Here is a 21485-nt window from a genome sequence, read left to right on the forward strand (position 1 = left end):
TATTTTCTCAGTAAGGTCTGTAACATATTATATTTAAATGATTAATTTTCACATATGGCTACCTGTGGAAAATATGATCTCTTTACATGATGAATCATGTCTTACTCATTTTTGATTGCTTAGACCTTAGAACAGGACCTGACACATACCTGATTTTCCATATATTTGTGCTGAAACCCATTTCAAAAACCAAAGAGAAAGGAAAAATTGTCTGCTTGGCTTTGTTTTTGGAGAGAAGCTGTTTTGAGAACTAGCTCACCTGCCTTACCAAATAAAATCTCTGCACATGAGAAATTGATATTACCAATTCTCAATTTTGTTATATTTAAGTTTTACATGCTATATTTAAACATTGAAACATTTGTTTATATTTAAATAACTTGGTATTGAAAATTATCTGTTTTGTTATATTGAAATCAATAAGATGGCTACTCATGGGCTGTCATGAGCATTGATCATGATGGAAGTAACAAGAGGCAGTGTTGACTGAGTACCATTACTGTGTGTCTACTAAGTTATATAATACACTTACTGTGTGTCTATTAAGTAATTTAACACACCTGGCTCAAAGTTCTTTGTGCCTGACAAAAAATCTTCTAGAAACATTACATACAGGATTTTATTTAATTCTCAATAACCCATGAATTACCTATTATTTTTTCATAATTTTATAGATTAAGAATATGAACAAACTGAAGTTAAATAATTTGCTCAAGATCAAGTAAAAAATGGATTGAGAAAAGAGCATTTTCCCCCCCAGGGTCTCATAATATGTAAAGGGCCTGAATATAATGCATGATCAATAAATTTAGATTAAGAAAAACAAGAGAAAAACATTTCAATTACAATTCATATTTCATGTGGTCCCTTTTCAGGGTTCAAAAAAATGCCAAGCTTTCTTTGGTCTCTAATTGTTAATGAATGTGTCATTTTTATGAACGTATGAATATACTTAAGCCTTCAAAGGCTCTCACTTGGGCAAGCTGTTGAATGCTAAATGGATGTTAATAGGCCACAGGAAAATATTCTGCATAATAGGAATGACTTCTCTATTAAAGGAAACCATGTGTAACTTAGGGGATGGTGTGGCACTTCTGGTATACGATTTACAATAGATCTATTCCTTTAACTCCTCCCAGCATTTTCAAGCCAACATACACATGTTCTAACCTAATTTACCTTTGCCTTTTAGAGTACATTTGACATTAGAAAATATGAAATAACAAGTGTTATTTCCATTTAATTCCTCAAAAATTGGCTTCTCTCTAGACAGGCACCTGATTTGGAAGAAAGCAGAGGCTCTTGGCCAGCTGGAAAGAACAAGAAAGTAAAAGAGTCAAGGTTTCCAAATATATAGGTCTCTCCCTATTTAAACTGTTCCAAACCACACTCACTTAGAAACAGACCAAAAAAATCTTGACTCTTTCTATATAGAACCTTTTTAATCAACTATGGCAGGCCAAGGGCTACAGCTTCAGGCAGCCACATGGTCAGAATCTCTGTTCTCATATCTTTGGCTATAAGAAAAGTCTGTAAACCAATTTCCAGACTGTGTTAAAAGTAGTTTAACTTTGAGAAGAAAAAAAAATTATACCTTTGATGTTCAATATTTGAAATTAAACATTTGGTTTATATATGTGCCTTTTCTGGGAATATTAAACCATAACCAGTCGCTTATATTGGAGTCCCATATTACTATAACTAACTTAAATGTATATCACTTTTCAGCTGCCTCCAGTATTAAGCTCACAAGTGCCATTTGTAATTAAAGGGATTTAAAAAAGAAATTCACTTGGTTTATTTATATTGCTACATGGATTTTCTCTGTGGAGTTACCTACAGCTAAGGTAATGTAAATGGGTATATTTCTTTGAAACATTCTCTTTTATTTTTGTCACAAATATTTGTGGTTTAAAAAATAGTGAGTGACAAACTTGTTTATACATTTCTTTCTGTCTATTAGCTGCTATATCATATAAGGAAAAACATAATTTTAAATGGTCTAATTGAAAGAGATTGCAAATTAGTTTTCTACAGCCTAGGAAATACATTACAGTCATGTATGTTTCCTTCATCAATAGCAGGGAGTTCCTGGGCTGGGGATGTGGCTCAGTGGTAGAACAGTTATCTAGCACATGCGAGGCACTGGGTTCTATCCTCAGCATCACGTAAAAAATAAGTAAATAAAATTTAGTTGTAAAAATATTAAAATAATAATAATATGGAGTTTAAAAAGCAAATTACAAAACATAGTGACAGGGTGACACATTTGAAGTCTCAGGTACTCAGGGGGCTGATGTAAGAGGATCCCAAGTTTGAGGGCAATCTGAGCAATTTTTCAAAACGCTGTTTGAAAAAATATATTTTTTTTCCCAGTAAGGGCTGAAGTTACAGCTCAGTGGTAAAGCACATGTCTACCATGAGTGTGGTATTGTGTTCAATTCACAGTACCACATAAATAAATAAATATATAAGTATACACGGAAATATAAATTTTGGTATCTGGTTGAAACTAAGAATATGTAACTTTGTATATCCTAACATAGCAGAAGTTCACAAAAACTGTTTTTTCTCTGCATTAAGATTCAAATTCTGAGGAATAGAAGTAAATATGGAAAAAGTCAATCCTACAACTATGGGACCATTTTTGCAGTATACTACTAAATGGCAACCATCAGGTTATTTGAAGGTTATTTTCCAGATCCACCAGCCAACCCTGCCCAAGGCCACTCCATATAAATAACTAATAGAAATATAATTAGTAGAATTTCTAAAAAATATATACCTTTAAAATCACCCTTCCAAATATATTTGGTTTTCTTAAGACTCTTTTATTCTCAGCTTCATTGAAGTATAACTGATGAACAAAATTTAAATATATATTTTACTTAACAAATGTCCTCAAAATTTACTCATGTTATTGCAAATGGTATGGTACCCTTTCTTTTAATGGTTGAATTATACTCCTTTTCATTTGTTATGTCATCTGTCAATGAACACTTCAGCTTTTTCCATATCTTGGCTATTATGAAAAATGTTTCAGTATACATAAAAGTGCAGAGATCTCTTTTGATTTTTTATTTAAATACTTTTGATATATATAATCAATGTACTTGCTGTATCATGAGGTAGCTTTATTCATTTTTGAGGAAATTCCATGCTGTTTACCAAATTAGCACTTTAAATACATTATAGTATTTTAAAGACATGTATAGATCCCACAGTCATAATATTTGAGTTATATAGACTGGGCACAAAAAGTTATATATATTTTTATTCTATTAAATTCTAACATAAATACTATGTTAATTTGCTTGATTGAGGTAAACATTTTCAGTGATGGATGAACTTTTATAACTGTGAACCCAAATAAACTTTTCATCATCTAAGCTGTTTTGATGAGGTATTTTGATCACAGTGACAAAAATGATGAATAACACAAATAATGTCTGCCTATGTCCAAACTAAACAAAATGTATAAAGTAAAAATGCAAATTTTTTGTATATAATTTATACCTCATAAAAGTTTAAAAATACAATAACTTTTCTTGTATAGTCTATCTAAAGTTGTTTTGTTAATTTTAACTTTGTTCAACTTTGAAAATAATCAACATTTAAGACTTTTATTATTATTATTATTTCATTTTTTGGCTGTACTAAGGAGTTGAACCCAGGTCTATAAGCATGCTTGGAAAGTAGGAATTATTCCATCCCTGAGCATCATCCAGTCTCCAAAATTTTATCTAATCTGGTTATGGTAATTCCTGTTTGCTTGTTTTAACTAGGTATTGAACCCAGGGGTTCTTTACTGCTGAGCCACCTAAGTCTTTTTTATATTTCTTATTTTGAGACAGTGGCTGTTCAGTTGTCTCAACCTCCAAAGATGCTGAGATTATAGTTCTGAGACACCATGCCAACAACCTTTAGATTTACTATGTTTTTCTATTCTCTAATGTAGCTAATTTCTATTTTTTTACTTATTTCTGTTTATAATAGTTTAGTTTATTCTTATTTATGTGTTTATTTATAATATAGGCTTTAACAGGTATAAATTTTCATTTTAAGCACTGCTTTAGCTACATTACAAAAGTTTGAGTATATTCATCTAATTCATTCAGTTTTGCTATTCATTTCTTTTCTACTCTTTCCCTTCCTCCTCCCACCCTTCTTCTTCTCCTTTCTTTACATATGCATCTTTTAGAAGTGTGTTTAATTTTCAGTATTTTGGTGAATTTCTGTATTTTAATGCTGTTATCAATGTATAATTTCCTTCCATTATGGCTGGAGAACTGTAAACATTGAAAATAAAGTCTTTTTTTATAACTTGATACATGGATTAACCTATGGATATTTTCTTTTTATATTTTGTTTGTTTTTATTCATTTTACCTATTGCTCTTTGGAGTAATCTCAGTTCCCACATATCAAATCTTCTGATTCTTCAGCTTCTCAGTTTAGGTGTTGCACCCCTCTAGTAAAATGTCGTTTCAGTTCTTGAATTATTAAAGTATGGATTTTCTACATAGCTATTTTTAATTAATTTTCTTTTTTGAAATTGTCTATTCTGATGAGAATTTTTTTTATACTTTCTTATAGTTTTCCCCAGGGCTTTGAGTGAATTTAAATTAGTTGATACAGAGGCTATTTTGTTGTTGTTGTTGTTGCTTTTGTGCTGTCCTGAAGATTAAACCCAGGGGCACTCCATAACTCTGTATTTTGTTTTCTAATTTAATTTTATTTATTTATTTATTTATTTTAAATTTTGAGACAGGATCTCATTAAGTGCCTTTGTTGACCTTAAACTTGCAATCCTGTTTCACCTTCCCAAGCAGCTGGGATTATAGGTGAGCACGACTGTGCCCAGTTGAAGTCTTTGTTGTTTAAGCCTTGTGTTAGTTTCTCCATGCACTGTTTCTGCTGATTGCTTATGTTCTAATATTTTGGCTGTCTGGGTGTCCTGAAGAACACCTATAACCCTTGCTACTTAGGAGGCTGAGGCTGGAAGATTGCAAGTTCAAAGTCAGTCTCCACAAATTAGTGAGATGCTGTCTCAAAATAGCAATAAAAAAGACCAGAGATGTACCCTGGGGGAAATATATATAGAGACAGAGATCTACATTTATATTTATATCTAGATTTATAGATATCATATGTTCTACTTTATTGGTGTATCTTCTAATTTCTGTTAAAAAGTAGATGTTTGAAATTGTATTATATAGCAACTGTGGAAATCAACTCTTCCTTCCTTTCCAGGTTTTGTTCCTGTTACTGTTGACTACAATACCTGTTGGTGTCTGAATACTTTTTCTAAACTAATATTTTAAATTCTGTCTTCATTGTCACATGTGCCCACAGATGTGTCTGCTTAGTTTGTGCAGTGGCCAGTTAATGATTATCCTGACCTTTCCTTATATGTCTTCAAACAAGGTGATATCTTCCAACCTTTGTTGAAGGTTTTTGTGTTGCTCTGGAGTATGCCTTCAATGCCCAGGCAAACTTTATACCGCTCTGTATCATCCTTCATTTCCTGCTACTACAGTATTACACCTTTGCCCCTGTTACTGCTAACTTTTTTCTGCCCTTCCTCTCTCTTTCATATTCTTTTCTGGCACATTAGTAATACATTTCAAACAGGTTGGTATTATCCCACAGTTTTTGTTTTAATTTTTTCCTTTTTATTTCAGTTTGAATAGCAATTGATTTGTCTTCAAATTTTCTGGTACTTCTAGACAAAGTTCTGTTTCTTGTAAAGTGCGATTGGAAAATATGTGAAGTTATAGCAACTGCAATTGGACAAAGCTATTTTGTGGGAGTAGCATTTAAACAGCAATCTCATCACCTGAAGAGGCGAAAATCTAGATGGAGTTAAAAGGAAGGAGAGACATCAATATATTTGTCTTTTACAATTACCCTTAGAAACTTTTTTTTTTTTTTATAAAAGACACTGCTTACATTCTGGATTTCCCAAACTATAGCAAGAAAATTTAATTTGTCTTCCTGTCAGATCTATTAGATTATGCTAGTTAGCTTTTCATTACTGTGGTAAAACACATGCGATAACCAACTTAAAATAAGAAAAGTTTATTTTGAATTGTAGATTCAGTTTTCAGGCCATGGTCACGTGGCTATGTTGCCTTTGAACCTGTGCTAATATATTATATGATGGTAGGAGTGCATGGTGGAGAAGCTATTTACTTCATGGGAGTCAGGAAGCAAAGAGAGAGTAAGAGGAAGGGGCTAGGGTTCCAGTCTCCCTTCTAATGGGCCAACGACCAAACTTTCTTCTACCAGGCTATTATGTCCTCACCACTTTCCAATAATACCAGATGCATGAATCCAAACCTTGAACGCATGGTCCTTTGGAAAACATTTCAAACTCATACGATGGCACAGATCCTATCAAAGAGTTGCAATTAAGTCTTGTTTCCCTTGTAATTACTTTATGGGTAAGTTATTGAAATAAAGGAGATGGCACCACTCCTCTACCTTTACCTGTGAGTATCTTTGGATACCTTGTCCACCTATACATCCCCCAAACCATTATTCAGTGATTCTATGAGGCAGAGAAATGGCATTCTGCTGATAATTTAGACACTTCATTCAAAACAAGAATTAGATCAATTACCAAACTTGGCCTTGAAAATTTAAAGCTTATTAAATTTTTTTGAGGCCAAATTTGGAAGCACTTTCAATTTCTTTTCCCTCTCAATGGATAGTAGGCCCACTTGTAAGACTCCAAACTCATACACAAGAACTTCTCTCTATGGAAACTGTACATGAATCTGAAATTATTTTTGTTTTTGTTGTTGTTTTTAAATCTGGTAAAGATGAATGAATTTGACCCTCTATCAAAAACAAAACAAAACAAAACAAAAACAAAAACAAAAAACAGTGAGTTACAACACAGGGTTAGATATTGAGAACTTCAAATGTTTTATGAAACATTAAAAGTAGTCACTCAGCCCATGGAGGACTGTAAATATCTTTTCAAAATGAGGTTTTCTTGATTACTTGTAGATAACTTCTAGAGAGATAACTGATTCATCATTTATGTGCTGCTTGGAGGCAGTTATCTTTACAACATGAGTCAACAGATTAGAAACCAGGGTATAACATTTATCACTGTCTTTAACTGAAGTGATCAATTATACTACTTTGGCCCTCAAAGGCATTCAATTCTGCCTGAACCCACTGGTCATGGTTGTTATGGATGATTGCCGGATTTTTGCTCTTACAGGGCCGTGTAGAGTCTGTACAACCACTAATGCATCTTGTTGTGTCTGAACTACTGTCACAAGTCTAGTGGAAAATGTCAATAGTAAAAAACTTATATTGAAACCCACCAGACTTTCTGAGTTAAAACCTGATTTGTTTATTCAGCTGTGTCTGCTACTTTACAGGAATATTTTCAGTCCATACTTAAGGTTGTCATCATTTGGGTGCTGGTAAGCTTACTGAGAACAGTCTTAGTTAAATGTGACATGAGGCAACTGAACAGATTTGATTGTAAATTCTGTAGGTCAGATTAATCAGAGTGGCCAATAAAGTGGCACACTTAGGGGGAAATTCACCAGAATTTAAGACCTTGCAGAAAATGAATGGTTGATGTTGCTGGGAAACAATTCCCCAGAGATCTTCCATATTTATGAATACATTGTGAGGGAGGCAATGATGGTCATTTTGTTTCAGAGTATATTTCATATATTATTTGTGTAGAGTAAGATAGAATATCTCCCTCAAGAGTGAAATACAGGGCTGGAGTTGTAACTCAGTGGTATAGTACTTGCCTAGTATGTGAGGCACCGGGTTTGATTCTCAGCATTTAAAAAACATATTTTTGAAAATTGCTCTAATCTACTACTACAAATGCCACCATCACCACTGCTACTCTACACACACATCTAAATAAATAAAATAAAAGTCCATCGATGACTAAAAATAAACTTAAAAAAAAGGGGGAAGTACAGACATGTTTTATGTTCACTCTATGGGTAGTGCCTCTTCTAAAATTGACAAATATAATTAGTGACCATGGTAAAAACTAAGGTTTCCAAAACTTAGGTATGTAATCCTATAATCTGTGACTGCATGTGACATAGGTTATGAAGTGTTACAAAATTCTGCAGGACAATTTAGCATATTTTTTTCAAAAGTATATGGACTGAAAAAACAAAGAAAGAATGATACCTTAGAGTAAAACCACATGCATGTGTGTGTGTGAACACATACATACACATTCACCCTCACACACATAGAACCAAGTGCAATTTATATATTTAAATTAATCTTAATTAACAAAAGTGAAAAATTAAAAGATGTATTTGAGACTGGGTGTGGTGGCACATGCCTGTAATCCCAGCAGCTCAGGAGGCTAAGTCAGGAGGATCGTGAGTTTAAAGCCAGCCTCTGCAACTTAGCGAGGCCCTAAGCTAATAAGTGAGACCCTGTTTCTAAATAAGATATTAAAAGTGCTGGGAATGTGATTTGGTGGCTAAGCATCTCTGGGTTCAATCCCTGGTGCCAAAAAAAAAAAAAAAAAAAAAAGAAAGGAAAGAAAGAAAACAAAACAAAACAAAAAACAAAGATGTATTTGAAACAGTGGCATCAGAATATCAATTATGTACTAGGTATTGTTAAGGATTTTTTATGAATAGCATTAATTGGAGTTACTAAATAAGGTTATGTATGAAAAGAAAGTTTTATAAAGAATATATACTAGTACATAAAACATATTTTTAAAAATTGTCCTATTTTACTACAAATGTCACTACTATTACTCTACACACACACACATACACACACACACACACACACACACACACACAAAGCTATTATGTAGTATAGGTTTTCTAATTAAAATAACTGAAAAAAAATTCAGTTGTTGAAACTGGGTGAAGTACATGGGAATGCATTATATTATTATCTGTTTCAACAAAACAAAATAAAATGGAGCCCGATTCAAATTTCAGTTCAATCCCTTCCTAACTGTGTGAACTTTGTAAATTTCCTTACTATTATTCCTTCAGTTGAAAGTAGGGGTATTATTAATACCTGTTTAATAGAATTGTTATGAGCTTTGATAAATGAATATTTCTGGGCATCTAAATCAAAACATTGCTATCTATATCTCTTAGGTTCTAAAATATAAATATAGCTAATAACCATATTCATACAAACTTTTCCTTCATATTTATGTTTTAAAGGATTAATTAAATTTCATACCATAGAATAATGCATCTAGAACTCATCACATAAATGCTATACCTCTTTAAAAATTAATTTATCTAATTTATAGACATTGTTGTTTTCTTTTTTTTTAATGGGTATAGGAGTTTTTATAAGTAATTTCATTGTGTCTCAGGATCTCCCAGCATTTCCATGACTTCCACTGCATTCACTAAATATAGGAAATAGTTTTAAAATTTCCTTTAACTTACATCCAAGATGAAAACTCATTTTACTTCTCCTCCAGGTATGAACAAATATAGATTATTTTTCCACATATAGAAAAAAAGATATTTTCTTCACTAAAATATAGAATCACAATTGTAGCTCCCATGCCTGGCAGATGGACAGCATTTTGTTACTTAGCTATCAACCAACTAATCAATCAATATTTAAATGAATTAGTCAACAGAATTCAAGTGTTTTCTAACTGTAGGTAAAAATTGGTAGAGCTGTCTGCTTCATAAAACTCCCCTGTGAATTCATACTAGAGAATAGGATTCACAGCAAGAAGATCATATTATCTAATCCCCCTCCTTTGATAAGTCCAAAATAGTTCTTATATCTACTTCTTCCAGGTCACTGCATTTCCGACTCACCTTTGAATGCCCTGGCCTCAAATATACTTCACAGAGTGTTCATAATTTACATTTATCAATATAAAATATCTGTTCAATGGCTTAGAGAAGAGAAAAGTCTCATTTTCTTTTTTTATTTCAAATATTTCTCAGGCTAAATATTGTGGTAGTTTTGTAATTCAAGTGGTTGTAGTACTCTTTTTCACATTTTCTCAATTAGGAAAATTAATTTTGAAGCCAATGAGTGGTAGTTAAAGAGTTACTACAGAAAATTAAATGAAACAGAAAGAAATATAAGTAACTTTAAAAAAAATGAAACACAGGTATGAGTAATATAACAAACATCATAAAATGTTGGAGAGAGATTTTTGTGTTACATAACATTTCCATGGTTTTAATATTAATAACAAAAATACCTAAGTTTTAATTGTGGAATTTTATTCCATTTTTTGAGAGTCTATCTTTAATACCATTTTCAATGAATGATTCAGTTCTTTTTTTTTCAGGAAATTTTGTCTGCAAAAAAATTGAAGAATGATTATTTTACTAATTAGAATGGAAGCTTTTTGAAATTAATGTCTGTGAAGATATAATGTTAGTGTAGGCATAATTAAAAAACTATATATATATATATATATATATATATATATATATATATATATATTCCAGTATCAAATTCTGATCACTGTATGATATTCAGAAATGACTTAACCTTCTGGAGTTTTAGCTTACAGTTTTATAAATGAGAATAATATTCATGAAATATAAACAAAATAAAACTCAGAATATGATTGAAAGCTATGTAGCTCTGAAACCAACATAATTCTGATACAACTTTTTTTTTTTTTTTAAAAACATTCTATTAGTTAAGATTCTCCAAAGAAATAGAATCAATAAGAAGGGAAGACATAGAGATTGATTGATACATAATTATTATAGGTGATTCACTTTATGCAATGATATGAAATGGGCAAGCTTGCTCAGTCTTATGGGGACAACAAATACATCAGAAAATTAGGAGTTAAAAAGTAGCCCAAATCATGGCAATAAAATTAAAATGAGACATTAGGAGAAAAAAGGTTGGGAAGTCATCTCTGCCTTCGGAGACTAGGTGGTCTGCAAATTACCAAGAGGTCCGAGCCAGACAAGAGAAAGTCACTAAAATCCAATCCACTGAGATAGGACAAGAGTTTGCCTTGTTCTCAAAATAATATTAAGAACTTTCTAGATGATAAGGAGAAACTCTAGATGGGGAAATGTGTAGAGAATTCATTAAAATAACTTGAAATTATTTCGAACTTCTTAGTACGGTAAAAAACACAAGCTGAGGAGGAAACTTAAGATAGTAATAAGAACTGATTGGCATGAGAAGCATAATAAAGAGTGTAGGCACAATTAAAATACCATCACTACATGTTATGACAAGAGAACAGGATCATGCCTACTCTGTAGATGCTGTGAAAGCTGTACAACATTGCCTTTTACTTGAGCTGGCTGACACTTTTGGTTGGTGTGTTCTCCCTTCTGGCTTGAGGACAGCACTACCCTCCTCCCCCTCTTAGTACAGAGAATTATTTCTGTTACACTTTTGAAAATGCATAATTCTTCTAGTAGAGAGCACAAGAACCCACTGAAGCATAACAGAAGAAACAGAAATGTCCCATGAGTTATCCTCTATAAGCTGATGGTCCAAGAAAGATGATGGTATACTTAGACTCTAAATATAAGAGTTTTCTTAAGACACCAGTGGTATAAATACTATTCTGAGTTCACAGAAACAAAAGCCAACAAGACTGAAGTTCAAGGGCAGAAGAAAATGAATGTCCAGGCTCAAAAAGAGAGGATGAATGTCCCTTCCTTCATCACAGTGTTCATTTCTCAATGGATGGGGTGATGTTCACCCACGTTGGTAAACATGATTTCCTTTATCAGTCTTCTAAATTCAATTACAATGTCTACAGAACCACCCACCCAGTCATACACAGAAATAATATTTTCCAATAATTTTATCTTCCCTTTATCGGTCATACTGACATCTATAATTAATTATCACAATAACAGAAAACACAAAATTATAAATTAGCACATCTGAAAGTGTGGTTAGCACAACAGTCATTATTCTAGTTGCTATTTCTAAATTTTATAAATTCTTGATTTAACAGAGTTTTAGATTTCTATGCTGCAAAATCACATAATTAATTTTCATAATACTTTCCTAAAAAGAAGAGGTAAATTGGGATTTGTAAAATTCACTTATGGAAAAGATGTCACTTAAAAAAATACTTAAAGGTCAAATAAACCATATGCTAAAAAATGCCTCTTTAAGAAATTCTTCTTAACTAAGAAGGAAAGTATGTATAAATAAATATATATATAAAAAAAGCAGGAAGAGATAAACTTCAAAAAACAGGAGAACATTACACAACATATAAAATGATATAACTAATCCCAACAACATTAACATTTACATTAATACTGATCAAGAAACTACCCTGACAGTGTCAGCTGGAAGAAAAAAAAAATAAGTAAATAGACCTAAGACACAACTCATTGTCCATGCCTGATATCCATGGTTATTCAACACAATTTGTTCATGTGAGCTTTCTTATCATCATTGAATTAACACACCACATTGTCCACTTTGTTCTTCAGAGTTGTTTTGACTGTTTCAAATTATTAACCTTTACAAAAATATTTTAAAATCAGCTTGTTGATTAATTGCAGAAATAGAATATGAATTGTGAACACATCAATTTGGGAAGAGCTGCCTCTTTAAAAATACCAAGGCTTAAATTAATTAATAGCACTTCTCCCTTTATGTTTTCTTTAATTTCCTTTACAATTGTCTGTAGTCTTCCGCCCATCATCATTTTTTTTCTTATTTTCAATCTTTACCATGTTACCATTTTATACTGTAAAATGCTATACCTTTGTATTGAGTAATAAACTATTCATTTTCAGAGATCTTGAGACAAATATGCTATTGCAAATTGAATTGTACGTAAGTTAGATTTCTGAGAAGAAAGAACATCTGAAGTTGTCTTTTTTTTTTTTTCCAGCTCTCTCTACTTCCCTCCTCCACCTTCCTCTTTTCCCTTTGAAATCTCAAGACTGAATTGAGAGAAAGATTACTTAGTTTGGACACTAGTAAGATTGCTTAGTGGCCTCCAGTGATATTCAGATAAAAGTGCAAGTGGATTGCAAGTTCTTGTAGCTCTTTTTGTGCTTCTGAACTCCAGCCCACTCTCTCTGTCTCCTGCATTCAGCTGCAGAAATGCTTCTCTATTCTTTGTTCTCCCAACAAACTTCTTTCTGCCTCAGGACTTGGCACATGTTATTGTCATACCAAAATTTTCTCTCTCCTTTCCCTTTCTCATTATTTTTGCCTTAATAAATGCTTATCTGTTTTACTGTAATTATTCAATCATATTAATTGTACATAGTAATGGGTTTCACTGTGACTTTTCCATAAATTCATTTATTGTGTTTTGATCATATTCACCCTCCCTACTACCTTCTTACCTTTCTCTCAAGCCTCTCCCCCACAATTCTCCTCCCCTTCTCTTAATAGTTAATTTTATACAGATCATCTTATTTTTAAATAAAAATGTTTTTTAGTTTCTACATATGAGAGAAGAAATAAAATAGTTTTCTTTCTGTGTCTGGCTAATTTTGCTTCATACAATGTCTTCTAAGTCCATTTTCCCTTAAATGGCATGATTTAATTCTTTATGGCTGAATAACACTTTATTGTTTCATGTATCAGTTATTTTTAGCCTAATAAAGTCATCTATTGACATGCTAATTCCATATTTTACTACTGTGAATTTTGACACAATAAACATGGCTACGTGGGTCTGACTTTTGTATACTGACTATATTGTGTACTGACTATATTTCATATATATATATGGTTTATACCCTAAGTGATATAACTGTTTCATATTGTAGATCTATTTCTAGTTTTAAAGTTTTTAAATTTGGGCTGGGGATATGGCTCAAGCGGTAGCGCGCTCGCCTGGCATGCGTGCGGCCCGGGTTCGATCCTCAGCACCACATACCAACAAAGATGTTGTGTCCGCCAAGAACTAAAAATAAATATTAAAAATTCTCTCTCTCTCTCTCTCTCTCTCTCTCTCCTCTCTCACTCTCTCTTTAAAAAAAAGTTTTTAAATTTACTGTCCTTCTATTTATTGAATGTTAGTATTATTTTCTGATCTATTGGATTTCATTTTAGGAAATGATTGCAAGTGCCAATATGTCAGTGTTCCCCCCAAATTTTTACCCTGTAAATTCAAAGTTTCAGTTCTTATGTTTGGTCATTGCTACATTTTGAGTTGACTTTTTACATTGTGAAAGACAATAATCTAGTTTCAATGTTGCACATCCATGCTTGTTCAGTTTTTCTAGCACCATGTGTTGAAGAGGCTGACTTTTCTCCAAGGCAAGGTGTTGGTCCTTTTGTTGAAAATCAGGCAGTTGTAGATATGTGACTTAAATTCTGGATCCTCTATTGTCTTCTACTGGCTTACATTTCTGTTTTTATATCATTATCTTGTGGTTTTTGTAACTGGTTCTTTAGTATATTTTGAAATCAGTTTTTTTTGATATTTGTGAAATTGTTTCTTTTGCTTCCTTAAGGTAGTGTTGGCTATTTAGGGACTTTTCCACTTTCATATGAAATTTAAGATTATTTTTTCATATTGCTATGTAGAAAGTCATTGGAATTTTGATGGGATTGCATTGAATCTGCAGATTGCTTTTGGTAGAATTACCACTTTAACCGTATTAAATCTCACAATGAATAAACATGGGAAGTCTTTCCATGTCCTAGTTCTTCCTTAATCTATTTAATCAGTGCTTTATAATTTTCATTGTAGAAGCTTTTACCTCATTTTTTTTAGGTTTATTCCTAGGTCATTTTTTAAAAAGAGTATTATGAGTGGAATTATTTTATTAAAGACTTCATTATTCATATATAGAAAAAGCTACTGATTTTTGCATGTTGATTTTGTATCCTGCCCCTTTGATAAATTTTAAAATCAGTTTTAGGATGTTTTTGATTGATAGATTGTTTAGGTTCTGCTAAGCTAAGAATCATCTACAAACAGGGATAAATTATGTTCCTTTTTACCTATATGTATTCCTTTTATGGTTATCTTTTGTTATTCCTCTGGTTAAAATTTCAAGTGCAGTATTGAATATGGGTGGCAAGAGTGAAAGCCTGTCTAATTCCTGATTTTGGAGGAAATGCTTTTTGTTTTTCTTTAGATAGTATGATGTTGGCTCTCTGTCACATATAGAATTTATAACGTTCTATCCTTAGCTTTATCTTGGCTTTTATTATGAGGGAACCTGAATGTCTTTTCTGAATCTATTGAGATAAGCATGTCATTTGTATCACTTATGCCTTGTATTACATTTTTTGATTTACATGTGTTGAACCATTCTTACATCCCTAGAATGAAAGCAGCTTGGTTATAGTATATGATTATTTTTAATATGTTGTTGAGTTTTCCTTGCAAGTATTTTATTTAGGAATTTTGCATCTAAGCTCATTAGAGATATCTGCCTATAATTTTCCTTTGTTGCTGTGTGCTTATCTGGTTTTGGTAGCAGAGTGGTACTGCCTTTGTAGAACATGTGTGGAAGGATTGCTTCCTTTGTATCTTATGGAATGGTTGGAGAAGCATTGGTATTAGTTCTATAAAAGTCTGGTGAATATGTGTGGCCCTGGGCTTTTTTTTCTCAGGAGAGTTTTTATTACTGCTTCAATTTTATTGCTTGTTATTGCTCCATTTAGATTTTTTTAATATATCTTCTTGCTTCAATTTTGGAAGATCAAATGTGTCTATAAAATTGTCCATTTCTTCTGTATATTTCATTTGAAAGGAATTTGGCCTCTCAAAAAAGTTCAAAATGATTATTTGGATTTCATTTTATCTGTTTTAATATGCTTTTGTCATGTATAATTTTGTTTATTTGGGTCTTCTCTCTTTTTTGGCTAAGCCTTTAATATTTTATTTATCTTTTCAAAAAACTAACTCTTTTTTTGTTTATACTTTGTATTGTTCTTTTAGTTTCTATTTTATTCAATTAAGCTTGGGTCTCTATTATTTCTTTCCGTCTACTGGTTCTAGCATTGGTTTTTGTTTGTTTTTCTAAGAACTCAATAAGTGTTAGTGGGTTATTTGAGATCTCCAAGTTTTTGTATTATAGGCCAGCATAAGCTATAAACTTTCCTGCTCAGTAATAATTTCACTACATCCCTCAGATTCTAATATGTGATGTTTTTGTTTTCATTTGATTCTTGGAAATTTTTAATATCCCCTAATTTCTTCAACGACCCAATGTTCAGTAAAAAATGTATTGTTCAGTTTCCATGTTTCAATAGTCTCTGTTGTTTCTCAGGGTGTTGATTTTTAATTGCATTTCATCATGATAGGATAAGATGTAAGAAATAATTTAAATTTTTATTTTACTAATTGAGACTTGTTTATGGATTTAACTGATATATATTTTGGAAATAGTCCCACAAACTTCTGTAAAGAATGTGTGTACTGCAGATGCTGAGAAAAATATTCTGAATATATCTGTTAAGTTTATTTAGGTTAATGTTTGTTGACTTTTTGCTTGGGTGATCTATCTGCTGGTGAGAGTTGGGTATTGCCATTACTCATTATTATTGTATTGGTGTGTGTCTCTCTTTTTATTCCAAGTAGTGTGTTTTATTTTAAAAAATTGGTGCTCTAATGTTCAGTACATACATATTTAAATTTTTTTGTAATGCCTTTTTGATGAATTGGGTTTTTTTAATCCATATATGATAACTTTTTCTTTTTTCTCTTTAGATTGATTTTGTCTTGAAATCTATGTTGTTGAATATAAGAAAAGGTACTTTTTGCTTGTGAATTCCTTTTACTTATAACATCATTTTCCACCCTTTCTCTTTCATTCCATGTATCACTTTGCTGGTAAGATGAGAATTTCTTGCAAGCAACAGATTGTTGTGTCTTGTTTTTAAGTACAACCTGTCAGTCTGCTTTTTAATTAGATATTTAAATTCATTTACATTCAATGTTACTATTGAATGTTATATACTGAATCCTGTCAATTTTCTGATCTTGAATAATCTATGTTCTCTTTTGTCTCCCTTATTTATCTAAGAGGTTTGATGTTTTACTGAAATAGTAATGTTTCATTCTTTCCTAGTTCTCATATGGTTAATTTTCTTTTCTGTTTTAAAATTTGCTTTAGTTGTAGATGGACACAATAACTTTGTTTTATTTTTTTATGTGGTGCTAGTGAATAAACCCAGTACCTCAAGCATGCTAGGCAAGAGCTCTGCCTCTGAGTCACAACCTGGGCCCTGTGTACTTTTCTTGCAGAGATTTTTCTACTTCATATTTTGGTGATTGCTTCTATTTTGCCTATTTGGGTTCAGGATTGCTCTCAGTGTTTTCAGAAATGCTGATTCAGTGTTTATGAATTTCTTGAGTTTATGCTTACCTTGAAAAGTATTCCTTTTTACTTTGATTCTGAAAGATAACTTTGTAGGATTTAGTGATCTAGTTTGTTTTTTTTTTTTTTTCAAGGCCTCAAATACAACATTCTGTGACCCTATGGCCTGTAGAGTTTCTGCTGAGTTTATGCTATTCTGATGATTTGCTTGTATAAGTAACTTAATGCCTCTCCCTTGCAACTTTCCGTATTCTTTCCATTTTATGTCTTTTGGCAATTTAACTGTACTATGATATAGAGAAGTACATTAAAGGTATATTGTTCAGCATTTTATTGTATATTTTACCTGGATATTCATATCTTTCCCTAGATTTGAGTTTTTTCTGTTCTTATTTCATTGAATGAATTTTGATGTCACCAAATGTCACCAAATGTTTACACACTACTACAATTTTCAGTGGGTTTGTTTCAGTAACACTCCTTCAGGGCCAAGTCTCAAGAGAGATGCCCATTAAGGCAATGTAATATTATTTGATGTGGGTTCCCAGGGACAGAAAAACATAGGGCTTTTGTTTCTGTGAAGTGGAAAGATAGGGCATGATTTTCTCAAAATGATTCTTTATTATACCACTGCTTGTACTTGCTGGGAAGTGGAGACAACCTCTTCAGGAGTATCTTGAAGAGAAGTTTAGTTTTAGATGTTCTGATACTGATGAGAGGAGAAACTGCCGAGTGTCCAGTGCGCTAAAAGTCTATCTATCCTTTCTGTAAACATTTTATTTACTATTTAATTTTGATTGTATTGCAACTAGTCCATTGTAGTATATTCAATTACAAATGGCAATTGCATATTAATCTTGTGCCCAGCAACCTTTATAAAATTACTTGGCAAAAAACTTTTTTACCTGGTAAATAGCTGTTCTAACACCATTTTTCTACATCTTTGGGTTTGCATAAATAACATTAATGAAATAAAATAGTGCCAATACATAGAGTTTTACTTTCATTGCATTTTTATATCATGTATTTATTTTACCCTTATTTCAATACACTATTGAGTGAGATTGTAGTGAGCTACAGTGTTAAAATAATTACTATAAAAATTAGATTATAATGTAGACATATTATAAATTACCAAATAAATAACCCACCTTATTAAATTGTGTATAAATATAGTTAGTTTAAGTTATTAATAAAAGTACAAAGAGCCCAATATAGTGACTAACAAACACATTTAAAAGGAACAAATACACATGGACAATAAGCATATGGAGAAGCACTCAATGACAATATCCATAAAAAATGTAAATTTACTAAAATGAAATATTTTAACATACCCATAAGAAAATCTGTAAGTAATACCACTAAAACCCTAAAGGTTGACAAGGATTTATAGCACACAAAATTCCCCTATCTTATCAGGTAAAAGTATAAAAATATACACCCCATCTGTAAAAATTACTTGACAGTTTCATAAAAAGACACATACATGCACTGAAGTAGTTGACAGTAGCACTCATGTATTTATCCAAGTGAAATAAAAATTTATTTAGAAACATGACCTCTAAAATCATATGTATGGGAGACTCTTCATGAAAACAAAAATGTAAATAGTCCATTATAGTAGAATTGAATAAATAGATTGTGAAACAGCTGCTTAATGGGATAGTTTCATGTGGCCAAAGTAGTAAACAAACATCTCATATAAGCGACAAAATTTAGACATGCTGCAGAGCATGTACCCTGAGATTTGATGAACATGAGCTTCAAGAACAGGCAAAAACACAACTAAGATAACAAAAAGTATAAGGGTGTTTGCCTGTTGCGGAGTATAGTTATCAAGAGAAATGAGTAGACCTTGTGAGGTAAAGGCATCTCTTATATCTTTTTTTAAATGGTGCATATTATTTATTTATATTATCCATCTATGTTAATTATGAAGAATGATAGGTTTCATTGTGGCATATTCATAAATGAACTTAACTCAATTTGGTTAATTTTATCCCAAAATACCTTGCCTTATCCTCTATACCTCCCTTCCTCTATTCCCTTGCTGAATCCTAATGTTCCTTCTGTTTCATGACATACCTTTTTCTTTCCTTCTAACTTCTGCATATGAGAGGAAGAATATAATAATTGTCTTTCTGAATCTGACTCATTTCACTGAACATAATGATCTCCAGTTCTATTCATTTTTTTTTTTTTGGCAAATGACAATTTAGTTCTTCTTTATGGCTGAAAAAATCCATTGTGTATATATGCACCAAATTTTCTTATTCATTCTTCAGTGTACAGATGCCTAAGCTTAGTTCATAACTGGGATATTCTGAATTATGCTGCTATAAACATGAATATGCATGTATCTTTAAAGTATTCTGACTTTAATTCTTTCAAGTAAATGCAAAGAAGTAGTATAGCTGAATCATATAGTAGTTTTATTTTTGGAAATTTGTAGAACCCTCACACAGATTTCTATAGTGACTGTACCAATTTTTAATCCCTTCAACAATATATAAAGGTTCTTTCCCCCCTGCATTCTCACCAGCATTTATTGTTTTTTGTATTCTTGATATTTTCCATTCTGACTACAGTGAGATAGGTTGTCAATGTGGGTTTGATTTGCGTATTTCTGATGGCTAACAATGTTGAGTATTTTTTCATATAATTTAGCAATTTGTACTTCTTCTTTTGAGAAGTGACCATTCGCTTCATCTACATATTCTTTGAATGGAATATTCAAGTTTTTATATATATATATCAGATAGTAATTTTATATCAAAAGAGTAGCTGGCAAAGATTCTTTTTTCAAAGTTTGTAAATCAAACTTTCATACTGTTAATAATTTCCTTTGCTGTGCAGAAGCTTATTAATTTCATTCTATCTATTTATTGATTCTTGCCAGTATTTTCTGAATTGTAGTAGTCATGTTCTTGAAGTTTCTCCCTGTCCCTACATATTGAATTGTGTCTCTTTTCTTCCAGAAGTTACAAAATTTCCTGTCTAAATCCTAGGTCATTGATCCACTTTGAACTGAATTTTGTTTAGGGTGAGAAATAAGTATTTTGTTTCATTCTTCTAGATATTGAATCACTGACATGCCTCCTGAGAAGATATATCACCCAGTGTTTGGGGATTTAATTTAAGGTGTGTGTGTGTGTGTGTGTGTGTGTGTGTGTGTGTGTGTGTAAATCTCTCTGAAATGAAATGTTTGCTTTTTATGAAAACAAAGTTAATAAAAATTAGAACTCACTCAATTTTATAGCAAATATTATTAGAAATAAATGTTTTAAGTGGTATTCATTAAAATTTCAATTGTTAATAGGAGCTGGATTTTTTGCAAAGCAGTCAACCTTTGAGCAAGTCTCAATTGAAATCCTGGGTTGTATTCAAAGTCATGCATCTAATTTGTTGGACATTCTTGAACAAAGTCACTTATGTAGTAACTCAACCTAGGGGTTTTTCTTCCCAATATGTCAAAAAAATTGGTTAATGACACATACTTATTTGTGAAGTGCTTTGGTCTGCTCAGATTAAAAATGTCATAAATGCAAATATAGTTATTACTTTATTTATTAATTAGTGAGGATGGCTTTAGTGCACCTTTGATATTTAAAAAAATCATGTTGTCAAAACATTATGTTTACATGAGCAATTATCAGAGATGGTTGGTGCAGAACTCATAGAGAAGGAAGCTGCTGGAGGAGCTACTCAGGAAGAGCAAGATAAGAGAGAGAAAGAAACTGCATGTAACAAACATGTGCACATACATACACATTTCTGTACTTATGATTAGAGAGGACTGTGGGGTCTATTTCCTTATTGTCATTCTCTTTCCTTCACCAACTAGGTCTATTAGTTCTTTATACAGAGCTTGCTTTTGTGTGCAAAACATTACTGTAATTTGTTTCTTAATAAATATTCACACCTTAAAATAGTTTGGCAAAATAGCATTTTGTGGTCTAAGTCCAATAGAATTTGCTCAGTTTGTTACCAAAGAGAATAATGCTGTTTCTTTTTCTTTTCTTTTTTTTTTTTACTGAATTTCTTGTGCATATGTTATTGTTTTACTATATCCATAGTAAACTGTTTTAACTGTTATTATCAATTTTCAACATGGCTCATGTGGGTTCTATGAATTTCCTGACTTCAGTAATTGTGATGGTACTTATGGAAACATGCAGAGCATACAAGAGAAAACCCTAAGATGCAGGATGGAAGAGCA

Source organism: Spermophilus citellus, assembly GCF_964194105.1.
Source record: "Spermophilus citellus genome assembly, chromosome: 5".
NCBI lineage: Eukaryota > Metazoa > Chordata > Mammalia > Rodentia > Sciuridae > Spermophilus > Spermophilus citellus.